Source organism: Cricetulus griseus, chromosome 4 (assembly GCF_003668045.3).
Source record: "Cricetulus griseus strain 17A/GY chromosome 4, alternate assembly CriGri-PICRH-1.0, whole genome shotgun sequence".
NCBI classification, from domain to species: domain Eukaryota; kingdom Metazoa; phylum Chordata; class Mammalia; order Rodentia; family Cricetidae; genus Cricetulus; species Cricetulus griseus.
The window spans coordinates 149,441,935-149,455,550 of NC_048597.1; the positions used below are offsets into that span (position 1 = coordinate 149,441,935).

Here is a 13,616-nt window from a genome sequence, read left to right on the forward strand (position 1 = left end):
CCACATGGAGTATACTCTGGAGAAGGCAGAATAGAAGAGCTGGAGGGACAGGGCAAGGGAAGACAGCTTAGAATTCATCAAAGGGATGAGCCCTTTCCTCCATGTTCCATACCTCCAACCTTTACATTTGGGGATCTGCCTGACTTCCTGTCTGTTTGTGCTTCTCATTAACCAGCATGTTACATTAGCAACTCTGTGGCTGTGCTTCTTTGCTCTCTTGCACATTGATAGAACAGCCTTTGCCTGGGAAAGTCTGCAGCAGCAGGGATCCATTTGAGGGATCATGGAGTAGCCCAGAGATACTTTGAGGTCTCCCCGATAAAGGTTGCTATACCCTGGCACTGGCCCAGGACACCACCTGTTACTCTGTGTACACAGGCTCAGCCTGGCCTTCTTCATATGCCCGTTGCTTGCATCCATTCTTTTAACTTAAGGTACCCCTGTTCAACTGTCTTACTAGCCACCCTCTTGAAGCACTAGGACCTCCCCTCCCTTCCCCTGTCTACCCCTTCTTGTTCTGTCTTGGGCAAGGAGGCAAGGTTTTGCTTTGTAGCTCAGACTGGCTAGAACTCGCCTCTCGTCCCATCCTACAGTTTTATACAAAAGGACTGAGCTGAGCTATAATCCCAGCACTTGGGAATAGAGTTGAGATGATCACCCTGGGCTATAAGACACAAGACCCTGTATCACCACCACCTTGCTCTCCCCCCACCCCCTCAAAAATAGACCTGGAAGATACAGAGGTGGGACCAACATTTTTTTTTTTAATGTGCAGTAGTGTTTTGCCATGGGAAGTTTTGGGTCCCCTGAAACTGGAGTTACAGACAGTTGTGAGCTGCCATATGGGTGCTGGGAGTTGAACTCAGGTCCTGGAAGAACATTCAGTGTTCCTTAAGTACTGAGCTATCTCTTCTGCCCCTGAGACCAACATTTTCCATTTTGCTCTTTTTGAAAATTTTATTACATTTAGTGTGTGTGTGTGTGTGTGTGTGTGTGTGTGTGTGTGTGTGTGTGTGTGTGTGTTCTTGGGTGTGCAAGGGCCATGACACATGTGCAAGTCAGCACACAGCAGTGTCTGGGAGTTGGTCATCTCCTTTTATCAGTGTGAATCCCAGAGATTGAGCTCAGGTCAGACAGGCCTGGTGGCAAGCCCCCTCACACACTCAGCCATCTTGATAGCCTTGTGCTCTTGCTAAAAGTTTTTATTTATATTTAAAATTGTTTATTTTGTATGTTTGGGCATTTTGCCTGCATATATATGTATATGTATTCTGTTCATCACATGTGTGCAGGTGCCTATGGTTTCAGGGATCAAACTTAGATCAGCAAACAAGTGTTTTTACCTGCCTGCTGATCCATTATTTGTCCACACTGTGCTTGCTCTTCTAGAGTTATTACAACATAGTATGAAGTCCCAGATTCTCCAATGGAACACTTGATGGAGTGAAGGGCCAAGGGAAGTAGTAGTAAGAAGAAAGGAGACTGGTGACAAACTGGAGGTCAGGTGATATACAGGAAATGGGCTTTTATCCCCATTTTATAGCAGTCACTGGCAGTCATATCAACAGAAAGGGTAAGAGTGGAGGCATGGAGTTGATTTTGAAGTTATCCTTTCAGTGAGTTAGGCAAATGGTAAGAGCAGTGGCAGTGGAAGCTTGGGAGAAGAGAACAGATTTCATACCTGGCACAGTTGTTGAGGGGTTTGTTGTTCTAGAACTGCCTGTCTACTTCTGCCAGTTCTTTGCTATGGTCACAGATGACCTTCATGGGACTTCATGAAGTTCATGAACTTCATGTCTAAGTTTTAGGCCTCATTACTCACAACCCAGTGAGATAGAAATAGAACACCATGTTTGGACAGTCCTGCCCTAGAAGATACATTCATTCCCCCCCCCCCCCCACAGGGTTTCTCTGTGGCTTTGGAGCCTGTCCTGAAACTCACTCTGTAGACCAGGCTGGCCTCAAATTCACAGAGATCCTCCTGTGGCTGGCTGCCCTCCGAGTGCTGGGACTAAAGGTTTGCATCACCACCGCCTGGAGGAAGATACTTTCTTCTAGCCTCCAGTCTGTCCAGTATGGACAGATGTGGACAGAAGATTGATTATCCTACTTTTTTTTTTTTTTTAAACCATAGGGTAAGAGCTAAATTCACATCTAAGATTTCAGTTTAAAAACATTTAAACTATTTTGAGGCAAGATAGTTCTGACAGGCCTAGTGCTCACTAGGTGGATTAGGTCAAACTTGAAGTCTCAACAATTCTCCTGTATCTATCTACCTCTGGGGTGCTCAGATTATAAGAGGGTGTCACCAGACTGGTTTAGAACAGCAGTTCTCAACCTGTAGGTCATGAACCCCTTTTCACAGAGGTTACATATCAGATATCCTGCATATCAGGATATTTGTATTACAATTCATAATAGTAGCAAAATTACAGTTATGAAGTAGCAATGAAAATAATTTTATGGTTGGGGTCACCACAACATGAGGAACTGTATTAAAGGGTCACAGCATTAGAAAGATTGAGAACCACTGCATTAGCTGTGTTTTACCCTTGTAGGAAAGGCACACACACCCCACCCCCGCTGCTGTGAATTCCGTGTTTAGAAAATGAAATAAAATGGAAAGGAGTTTCAGAAATAACTAACAAGTACTATTAGTGAATGCATTAGTTTTATTTGTTATATTTGAGGCAGGATCTCGCTATGTAGCTCTAGCTGTCTTGGGACTCACTTCCTAGACTAGGCTGGTCTCAAATTTAGAGATTCGCTTGGTTCTGTTTCCAGAGTGCTGGGATTAGAGACATGCACCACCAAACCTGGAAGTGCTTTAGATTTTAAACAGTTTTTAGGGTCACAGGAATAAGGACATACTCCTTAATTTTATCACTGTAGGATGACTTTATATACCATGCTCTATCTATTCTGCCTACTTCTTGTCTTTGCAGAAACTTATATATGGTTTCTTGGTTAAAATGGTTTCTTAATGAGCCAGTGCCTCTTATGCATCATATGCCACAGTTATCTGGAGTTTGTAATCTGTGCTGAACCTTCCCACTATTCTTAATACTAGGTGAAAGATATCTGCACTTGGAAAAAGACGTATTGAAATCATTGAAATTTGTAGTTTAGAGAGTCCTTGAGAACCTGTGGAAATACTTCGTTTTTCTTGGCACTGAGTGTTACCTTTTCACTTAGGATGTGGGCCTTAGTGAAATAATATGTCTGTATCTTTTTCTCAGATATTCTAGGAATAGCAGTCACCATTTCAGTTTTCTGTATGTGTTCTTAGCTCTGTTAATGAATATAATATTTTGAGCTAGCAAAAACTGATTAAGGATAATTGATAGAGTAGATAGGAAGTTGTTTACTTCTGTGTTTTCTAGTTGTAGTTCCTCAGTCTTGTGAGACTCCTTGATTGTAATAGCTCAAACTTCTGAAATTCACAGTACTTTTTCTTTAGATTACTTCATTTATTCAAACAAGCCAATTATGTTTGTAAGTGATATTAATAAAACCAAAATAAAAGTTCATATCAGTAAAAAGCTGCTTTTTATTATTTATTTAATTTATAAGTATTTTTTTCTCCTTGGAAAGATTGGGTTGTGATTTACAAAGAAGAAAGTGTTAGTCCTGGTCAACCTTGTATGTGGTATCTGAATGCCTAACAAACAATCTTAAAGAATTTTTATTTACTCACCCACCAAAGATTTATGGAGCCATTTTTATATGCCAGGTTTTGAAGACACTGGGAATATATCAATGAACAAAAAGAAAAAGATAAACTTTTTTTTTTTTTTTAAATACAGTATCTCTAGCTCAAGCTGCCCTCACTATGTATGTAACTCACTATGTAACTGATGGTAGAACTTCTGGTTGGCCCATCTGCATCTCTTAAATTCTGAGATTACAAGTCTGTCACCACATCTGGTTACAAAACTGATTTTCAAAAACAAACCACAGATCCTATATTGTAATAGAAAATGATGATAATTTTGTTCTTGCAGTGATGGGGATTGAGCCTAAAGCCTTGCATATGCTAGGTAGGCACTCTATCATGGTCCCACGTACTTTAGTCCTGAGAAAATAGGTATTTTAAAACGGCTAATTCAAACCAAATGGTTTACTCCTGTAATTCCACTACCTGACAGTAGGAGGCAGAAGAGTTTGAGCCCAGCTTGGCTACACAGTGGAGCCTTATTTCAAAAAAAAACAAGTAAGAACAATCAATACAGGACAGAAGCTCCTCAGATGTGATATTTCTGTTAGTGGCTTCAGTTTGAACACCATACCTTGCACTTTTACATAAAGAATAGGTCAGTTGGCTTTTGTTTTTTGAGAATGGTTTTCATGCTTTTTAATTCTTTGCATTGTATGCATCCAGGTGACACTGAGATTTGCCTCACTGAGCAGCCAAGTGCTGTGTTATTGTTCTGCCAGTGACTAGCTCAGAGCACCCACCTCCTCTTGATGCACGTGCTATGTATGCAGTGTCCAGTCTTGAGCCAAAACAGGTAATTTCCTTCTCTTCCTCAAATTAGGAAACAGTGGGCTTTGAGAAGTCAGGGTTGTGCCCATTTTAGAAAAAGATAAAACGTTGGTTTCCGTTTATATAAGTAATGTATCCATAGTTTAGTAGACTACTAAACTAAGAAAAAAAAAGAAGTTTTAGTTTCTTTACTATAGCATAGCCACACATTCCTAAAATGTTTATTTTTCAACAAAATTGGTAAACCTACTTTTAATTTCAGTATATTTTCATGTATCAAATACAAGAATTCCAGGCTAGAAAGATGGCTCAGTGGTTAAGCGCACTGGCTGTTACTCCAGCGGACCCAGGGTGAATTCCCAGTAGCCATATGGCGGTTCACAAATGTCTGTAACCTCAGTTACAGGGACCAGACACCATCACACAGGCATACATGTAAGGCAAAACACAAATGAAAATAAATAAATTATTAAAAATTGAAAAACTCCAGAACAAGAATGTGATAGCTTTATTCTATCAAACTCCAAGAATATATATGGGTGAATCATCTACATCTGAAAAAAAATTTTTTTTATTTTCAAGACAGGGTTTCTCTATGTGGCTCTGGCAGTCCTGGAACTTACTCTATAGACCATGCTGGCAGCCTCCACCTCATAGAGATCCCCCTACCTCTGCCTCCTGAGTGCTGGGATTAAAGATGTATACCTCTATCTCCTGGCTTATTTATGTACCTTATTTCACCATTTGTGATGAGTTTTCCTTCATGTTTGCTTCTTGTGGCTTAATTCACTGGGTAGGGAGTTATAGGAGTACTTTTCCCTTTTTGTTTATATGTTAGTGTGTTAATTATATGTTACTTATATTCATACTAAGCCTACAGATTGATGGGATTAATTAGCTAACAAAGCTAGATGTTTGTGAAATTTGATTTTGGGTAAAATATATTTACATAGCAATGTCACAGACCCTCATCTAGTATGAAGTCCTTTTGTGTGTTGAACTTATATGTCATCAAACAAATTATCTTAAAGGAGTCTTTTCAGTACTAAGGTGGGAGAAAATAAAGGTAGCATTTCTATAGCATGCTGGTGTGGGTTAGTTGAAACTCTTGCCCTCCCCCTTGTCTCTCTTGCATGACTCTTGTTTTACTCTTTTGTTTTTTGAGACAGCGGTTCTTTGTGTATCCCTGGCTGTCCTGGAAATCACCCTGTAGACCAAGCTGGCCTCAAAATCACAGATCCACCTGCTCTGCCTCTCAGATTAAAGGTGTGTGTGCCACCACCTCCTGGCAACTCTTTAACCCCTGAGCCATCTCTCCAGCCCCCTATCCTGGCAACGCTTGATGTTGATTGCTATAGTAAGGTTCTTTTTGTAGAGATGAAGGGGTGTTGAAATAGAATCTTTTTATGTAGTCCTGGCTGGCCTAGAACTTGGAACCATTCTCCAAGTGCTGGGGTCACTCCTGTCAGTGAGGTTCAGTTGAAGGTGTCTTTCACACTTTATTCTTACTGTGTGCCTTTGCTAAAACACTTTAATTTACTTGAGTTTACCTTTGCTTATAAGCTCCTTAGTATACACACATTGCAGCTCTATCATCTTGTAACAGTTATACTAGCTAACATGTGTTGAATAAAAGCAATTAGCTACATTGCTTTAAAGGCTCTACTTCTCATCTAATGCTCACAAGAAATCTATGATGAAGTCCTGTCTTCAACTCTGCTTTACAGGTGGAGAAATTAAGGCATGAAGATTAATTTGGCTAATGCCACAAATGCTAGCAGGTGGCAACAATAGAATAAGCATTCTCACTCCAGATCCTGTGTTTATAACAACTTGGTTTATTTCCTCCTACAAATCAACAGCCCACTTTCGTTAAATTTTGACAAGTGCAGTAATGTTTTTGGAGCATAAAGTATAAATGTAATACCCAAACCATATAGTATATCCAGATGGACACACCACTGTGCTTACATATTTTTTCTTTTTCTCTTTTCTGTCCCCGCCCCCCAATAGGGAATGTCTCATTTATCCCAGGCTGGCCTCATACTCAGTATGTGGCTGAGGATGACCTTGAACTGCTGATTTTCCTGTCTCTTCTCTAATTCGGGGATTATAGGCATTTGCCACCATGCCTCATTTAAGTAGTGCTGGGGATCAGACCCAGGACTACATGCATGCTAGGCGAGCATTCTACCAACTGAGCTACATCTTTAGTCCTCTTAGTATTATTTTTTTTCCATGCATGCGTGCCTGCCTGAAATTAAACCCAGGTCCTTTTATACACTGGGCAAGTGCCTTTATTTCTCATTGAATTATTTTTCATCATTCAGATTTATGGAATCTTACAGCCTGCTATATTCTTATGTTATGATGCTAAATGTATCTCAGTTGAAATTATGTATTGATTCCAAATAATGTTGTGTACCTGAACAGGGAAGTACAGTTACAGTTACTCTCTAGAGTCATTTGGGTTTGAGCCCCTCAAAAATTCTTGTAAAATGAAAACTGGCACCACATCACTAGGGAGTGTTTGACTCTAAGATTGCTGTTTGCAAATCTCTGTCATGGTGAAACCTATGAAGATTAAATGTGGCAATATACTGCTTGCTACATTAAACATCCATTTACAGTGAGACATATATCAACGCAGATATGTCCAAGGCAGAAGCCTTAACAAAAGGGGCTAGGTTTCACCTGTTCCATGAAAAGTGGAAGGTCGAATGTACCATTACATCTGAGTTTTCTCATCACCTATGCTTTTAAATTATCAGCCTAAAAAATAGATTTTATTGTGAGTGTTTGGCCTGCACATAAACTTAAGTCCATCATATGCATGCATTGCTAGAGGAGTCCAGAAACGTGGTGAGAGCTCCTGGAATTGGAGTTAAAGACAATTGTGAATGGCCATGTGGATGCTGGGAATTGAACTTTGATCCTCTTGAAAAGCAACCAATGTTCTTAACTGCTAAGCCATCTTCCCAGGCCCCCATAAACCTTTTATTCCTAGCTACATTCTTATCAATATCATCATAACTTTGAACTGTATCATACTCCTTATATGTGTCAAAACTCATGGTGAACAAGTTTTAGATTACAAAAGAGGTTTCACTCAACAACAAACACAATTCTGCTTTGGAAGTTTTAAGAAGAGTTTAAAAATGTGGAACTAAAATGAAAGCCTTTATTGTAGAAGATTCATTGTTATTCATTCACATCTTCATCTTGATGATGGTGCTTCTTAGGCTGTCAACTCCTTAAAGGAGCCTGAATTACAGCAGAAGAAACATCTACAAGCTACAATTACTTTTTGATTATAAAAACAGGTAAGTCTGATGCTTACTTGCTAAAGGATGTTATAGACTATGGCCATCTCATGTGCTTTCTATTATTTGCTATATGAATAAATGGTTGGGGACTTGTCTCCTTAGAGATTACAATGGTGATGAGATGAACTGTAATGAGTACAAGTTGTGTTCCACACAATGACACTTTGTCAACATTGGAGGTGTACACAAAGGCAGTCCTATAAGTCCCATTATAATGGAGCCAAAAATTTGTTGTCATTTAGCCAAGTCTTTGTAGCCATCCTTATGTCCTATGATAAAACATTACTCAGCATGTTGTGATACTGGTAGAACAAACCTACTCTGTTGCCAATCCATCAAAGTATAGGGCAGCCTTTTCTCTCTGTTGCTTTGATAAACATGGTCAAAAGCAATTTGAGGAGAAAAGGGTTTTGTAGTGAGATATCCACCCTGCCCACACCTGTAGCACTGACCATGCCTGTTTGGGTGTGGTCACAGGTGTGGCCATGAAGGAGGGTAGGACTAGCTCAGGTCCCTGACCTGAGGGCTCCCTTGCTTTTGGTTGGGTCACAGAAGAGCAGTCTGTGTGGGTCCTTAGAGCGGCCACCAACGGAGGCCATCTGCTTCTTGTGTAGGAGACTTCTCCCTGAAATAAATTATATTGAATATTTGCACCTAGTCCCGTGAATCAGTATCTGTGTTGCTGCAGGGTTTATTTCATCTATCAATTTCATGATGGATTACAATCCATCATGAAGAGAAGTCAGGGCCTAAACTCATTTAGGACTCTGAAGACAAGACCCGAAGCAGAGACCATGGAGGAGCACTGCTAACTGGCTTGCTCCCTCTGGCTTGGTCAGCTTGCTTTATTATACCACCCAGGACCACCTGCCCGGGTATGGCACAGACCATAGTGGGCTGGGCCTTTCCACATCAATCAAGAAATTGCTCCATAGACATGCCCACAAAGCCAATCTGATAGAAACATTTTTTTTTTTCAGTTTAGGTTGCCTCTTGCCAGATGACCTTAACTTGTGTCAAGTTGACAATGAAATAAATAAATAAATAAATAAATAAATAAATAAACAAACAAACAAGCAGGGGAGGCTGATACAGGAGGATTTCTGTGAATTTCAGGGTAGTCTGAGTTACAGAGTGAGACTGTCTTACAAAACAAAACAGGCACAACAAAAAAGATACCACACAGTCCCACGTTTAAGTACGGACAATGCATAATACTTGAATATGATAGTGGGTGTGCTACTGGTAATTTAGGTGTGTATGTTACAATCATTTTATAGTGTATTAACTTAAAGTCATTACTGTAAGACAGAATGCCTCATTATACTGACTGCCCCCTCAAGTGCCATGATAGACCCATGCCCATTAGGTTTGGGTAAGTACACTATATTTCTGCTCCAGACAAAACTGTCTAACAATACAATTCCCCCCCCCCAACCCCCAGATGGAATCTTATGTAACTCAGGCTGGTTTGAAACTTACTATGCAATTGATTGAAGATGACCTTGAATGAATGATGCTTCTGCCCCCACTTCCCAGTGCTGGGGTTACAGAGGTGTACCCATCATGTCCTCCAGCTTTTAAATAGTTAGGTTGCCCCAAGGCAGAAACTTAGAGTAGATGTATAACTTGCTTTTCTATTATGCTTTCATAAAAATGGTAAGAGAGCTCTTCCCCTCGTGCAGTTATGGTTTATAGTTTATACCATATAAATGCAAAAAAAAACCAAAAAACCCACCCATTTTTAGAACTGGTTAAATCTTGATTTAATGTTTAGGCCTAGAAGCCTTTTGTTTGTTTGTTTGTTTCTTTCTTTAAATTGTGTGTGTGTGTTGCCTACATGTATGTCTGCATCATGTATGTGCTGGTTGCCTTCAGAGGTCAGAAGAGGATATTAGATCTTCTGGGACTGGAATTATAGTCAGTTGAGAACACTATATGATGGGCTAGGAATTGAATTTGGGTTCTTTAAAAGATTGTCCAGTGCTCTTAACTGTAGAGCCATCTCTGTAGCCATGGGACAGATGTCTTGAGGAAGGAGTCTGGTATCTTAAGTTTTTTAGGTGAGCTTTTATGGATGTCAGGGTTGATTTCATAAATACATAAACTTACTAATAGAAACACTTACTGTAGGTTGTCTTTGCATGTTAGATGGTAGTTTCCAGTAAGAAAACAAGTACAGTTGGTAGTAGTGGTGGCACATGTCTTTAATCCCAGCACTCAGGAGGCAGAGGGCAGCCTGGTCTGTAGGAGTTCCAGGTTATCCAGGGCTATATTCTCGAAGGAAGAAAGAGAAAGAAAATAAGTACATAATGAGATAATTACATGGATAGCATATGAAAGAGATTAAGTGGCCTACTATTAGGTTCATATTTTAAAAACGATTATTGGGTGTGCCCCACAAAGTGCATGTGGGTGTCAGTACAGCTTTGTGCAATTGCTTCATTCTGTCTACCTTTTATGGGTTCTGTGGATGGAACTCAGGTGGCCAGGCTTGTTCAGCCAAGCATCTTTACCTGCCCAGCCTTCTCATTAACCCAGTGGTTTCACTTTAAAACTTTGAGTAGAGGCTACTTTTGTATTTCAGCAGCAAGGTAATGTTACTACAATAAAAGCTGGTCAGGATTTTTCTTGTTGTTTGGGCTTTTGTTGTTAGGAGAGTGGCCTTAATTTGGCGGCATGATTGTGGAATAGTTACTTCATAATATGAAATGTTTGTATGGGGACTTACGTTTTGAATATTTTGTTGTTTATGTGCATGTGTCTGAGGAGGTCAGATGGGTGTCTGATCCCCCTGAAGCTGGAGTTACGTTATTGTGAGCTTCTTGGTGTAGATGCTGAAAATGGAACTCTGGTCTCAAGACCCACACATGTTCCTAACTGCTGAGCCATTTCTTCAGTCCCTATGGAGACTTTTAAAAGGGGAGGAATGTTTCCCTCTGCTGTGCTAGAAGTACTTTTGTGAGTGTGCTTCCCCCTCATTATCACCTGTTAGTAAATTAATGACAATTTTAATGTTACCTCAATACCACTGGAGTCAGAGCCCCAAAGTGAGAAGTATTGAGAAAACAAACACCAGCTGCTATTCTGACGTAGCAGCTTTAGAGGACTGCTTTTCCTGGAGTGCCAGCCTGTATGGACATCCCACCCTGTTTAACATTCCCTTCCAAGGTAGACTCCCTTCTAAGTGCTTTCCTAGCATGCTTGAGGGGCCATTCCCAGTCTAGTATATATAGCATTTGCCAAGCTTTTCCATAGTACCTGCCAATTTTGTTGGAGTTCTTTAGTTTTGTTTTGAGCTGGGGTCTTGGGTAGCCTAGGCTGACTTGTATTACCAGAATGAATTTTAAAATATTGCTTATATTGCTACGTCAGAAAAAAGAATTGTTGCTTATCACATAGAAAAAAAGTACCTTAAAAAAAAAAAGTAAGTAAAATGACTGAGTTCGAGACCAGCCTGGTCTACAAGAGCTAGTTCCAGGACAGCCTCCAAAGCCACAGAGAAACCCTGTCTCGAACTGACCCCCCCCCAAAAAAAATAAAATGAGATCTTTGTACATTCTTTTTGTTATTGTGATAAAGTCTGGCTATATAGCCCAGGAAAGCCCAGAATTTTTATCCTCCTGCCTCTACAGTGCTAGAATTACAAGTGTGCTCCACCACATTTAGGATACTTTTTTTTTTTTACTTAAATAATTTATTAAAATGAATTGAGAAACCAAGTAATAAGTGACTTTTTTTTTCTGAATCAGTCACTGTTCTCTCTTGTTTTTATTTGTTTGTTTATTGTGAGCTTTACTGAAATTTTCTTAAAAAAAAAAAAAAAAACAACCAGGAATTCTGGGTGCTGTGTAGCATGCCTTTGGCTCCAGCTTGTGAGACACCAAGGTGAAGAAATCTCTTGACTTTAGGTTTAGTTCAGCCTTGGCAACATAGTAAGACTTCGGCTCTGAGAGGATTACACTCAGGTCACCATGTTTGGTGGTAACCTCTTGCTGGCCCTGGTTGTGCCAGTCCTTAGAATCTCTTCTGAAGCCTGTCATACAAATTAAGTCTACTTACCTTAGACTTCCTAACACATCCTATGTCTTTATAGAAAAATAGCCTGTGTGCTGTATGTAGCACAGCAGCTTTGAACCAGAGGTATTGTGGTGAATGATAAGAAATCCATAAGGTTAGGATAACTTTTAATAGATAAACACCAGCTAACAGTAGCCAGAGCGTGCCAAAGCAGTCAGGCGAGAGAGCTCCCATGTGCCTTGTCTGTCCCTTAAAAACCTCTCCCACTTCACCCTGACATCACCTTGACCACACCCTGACTGGCGTGGTCCATCACACCTGTAGCCAGGCCTTAGGAGTGTGGTTACGGTGTCTGCCTACACAGAGGTATGTGGGCTCTTCAGAGATGGAGTGAAGTTTGTGATGTGCATTTTCCTCAGGAGGGTATCCATGATCTGATAGGCTAAGAAATTTCTCCTGGTTAGAAAAAGGTTTAGAATTAGAAGGTTTTTACTTGCCAAAACTTGTTCTATAGAAGAGGGGGGGGGGTGGTGACACAAATTTCTTACATTATTAGTTCTTTTTTCTTTTTTTTTAAGACAGGGTTTCTCTTTTGTAACAGCCCTAGCTGTCCTGGAACTAGCTCTGTAGGCCATGTTGGCCTTGAACTCACAGAGATCCACCTGTCTCTGCTTCCTGAGTGCTGGGATTAAAGATGTACACCACCACCGCTTGGCTTGTTGTTTGTTTTTAAGGAATTTAGTCAATTGGGAAGTCAGTTTGCTAGATATTAATGTACAGAAAACCCAGTGTGATAAATACTAAGATTTTTTGCTCAGATGGTTTTGTTTGAAGGTACTTTCTAACCAAAATTTGCAATTGTATGTCAAAAGATATGATTGCAAATTTATGCTTTTATTTTGTTTTTCTTTTTTTTTTTCTTTCTTTTTTTTTGAGACAGATCGCTATATTTATTTAGCTCTGGCTGTCTTGGAATTCTATGTAGACCAGGCTGGCCTGGAATTTACAGAGATCCTCCTACCTCTAACTCCCAGTGTTGGGATTACAAGCGTGTGTCACCTGCTGTTAGCATGTTAGGCAAGCACTCTACAACTGAGTTACACCCCCAGCCCCTATATGAGAGAGAGAGAGAGAGAGAGAGAGAGAGAGAGAGAGAGAGAGAGAGAAAGAGAAAGAGAGAAAGAATGAATATGTGAGCGTGTGCTTAAGATTGAACCCAGGGCCTTATACTTGCTAGGCAAGTATTTCACTGAGCTGTGTCCTTAGACCTTTTGAGTTTTTATTAAACTTGGTGTTTCGTTGCCGTAGGGGTCACTAGTAGTAATTGTAATAGGAGTTTAAAGGAAAAAGATCTATTTTACAGAGACTACTCATTTACTTTAGCCGGAGGTATTTGTTTGGTGGGGTGGTTTTCCACAGACATGGTCTCAATGTATGCCAGGCTGGCCTTGGACTTGCAGCAGTCTTTCTGCCTTGCATGCTGGGATTATAGATGTGGACTGCCATGCCCAGTTTGAAGTGTTATTTTGACACTTCTATACATTTTCATCATGTGAGTGACAATTTTGGGTTTGTCATGTTCAGTTGGCCGTTGGGTATGCTTAGTACGGCCAGTTTGACAACTACATTTGAAAAGCTGTGTATTGTTTGTTTTTTTATAACATTGTTTCCTGCTATTATAACTAAGCTGTCCTCCCTGCAGGTTCACTTTATTTTTCATCTGACATCTTAGCCCAATGAAGCCAGTGTTTTCTAAACAGCAGCATGTTTATACGGCTGTTATG

General features: G+C 40.2%; 1 protein-coding gene across 17 annotated transcripts in view; it reads left to right on the plus strand.

Annotated features, from left to right (window-relative positions):
• Positions 1-13,616, plus strand: part of Msantd2 (Myb/SANT DNA binding domain containing 2) — a 35,748-nt gene that overhangs the window by 12,039 nt on the left and 10,093 nt on the right. For 2 of the 17 annotated variants that reach the window (XR_003484665.2, XR_003484669.2), the window contains one exon: positions 4,382-4,511. The exons of 9 other annotated variants lie outside the window; for them this stretch is intronic. The gene's annotated coding sequence lies outside the window, so the exon portion shown is untranslated. Of the gene's footprint in view, positions 1-1,389; positions 3,476-4,381; positions 4,512-4,548; positions 7,810-13,616 lie in introns of those variants that run through there. 6 more of the 17 variants (XM_027411819.2, XM_027411820.2, XM_027411817.2 and 3 more) reach the window with 4 other exon arrangements.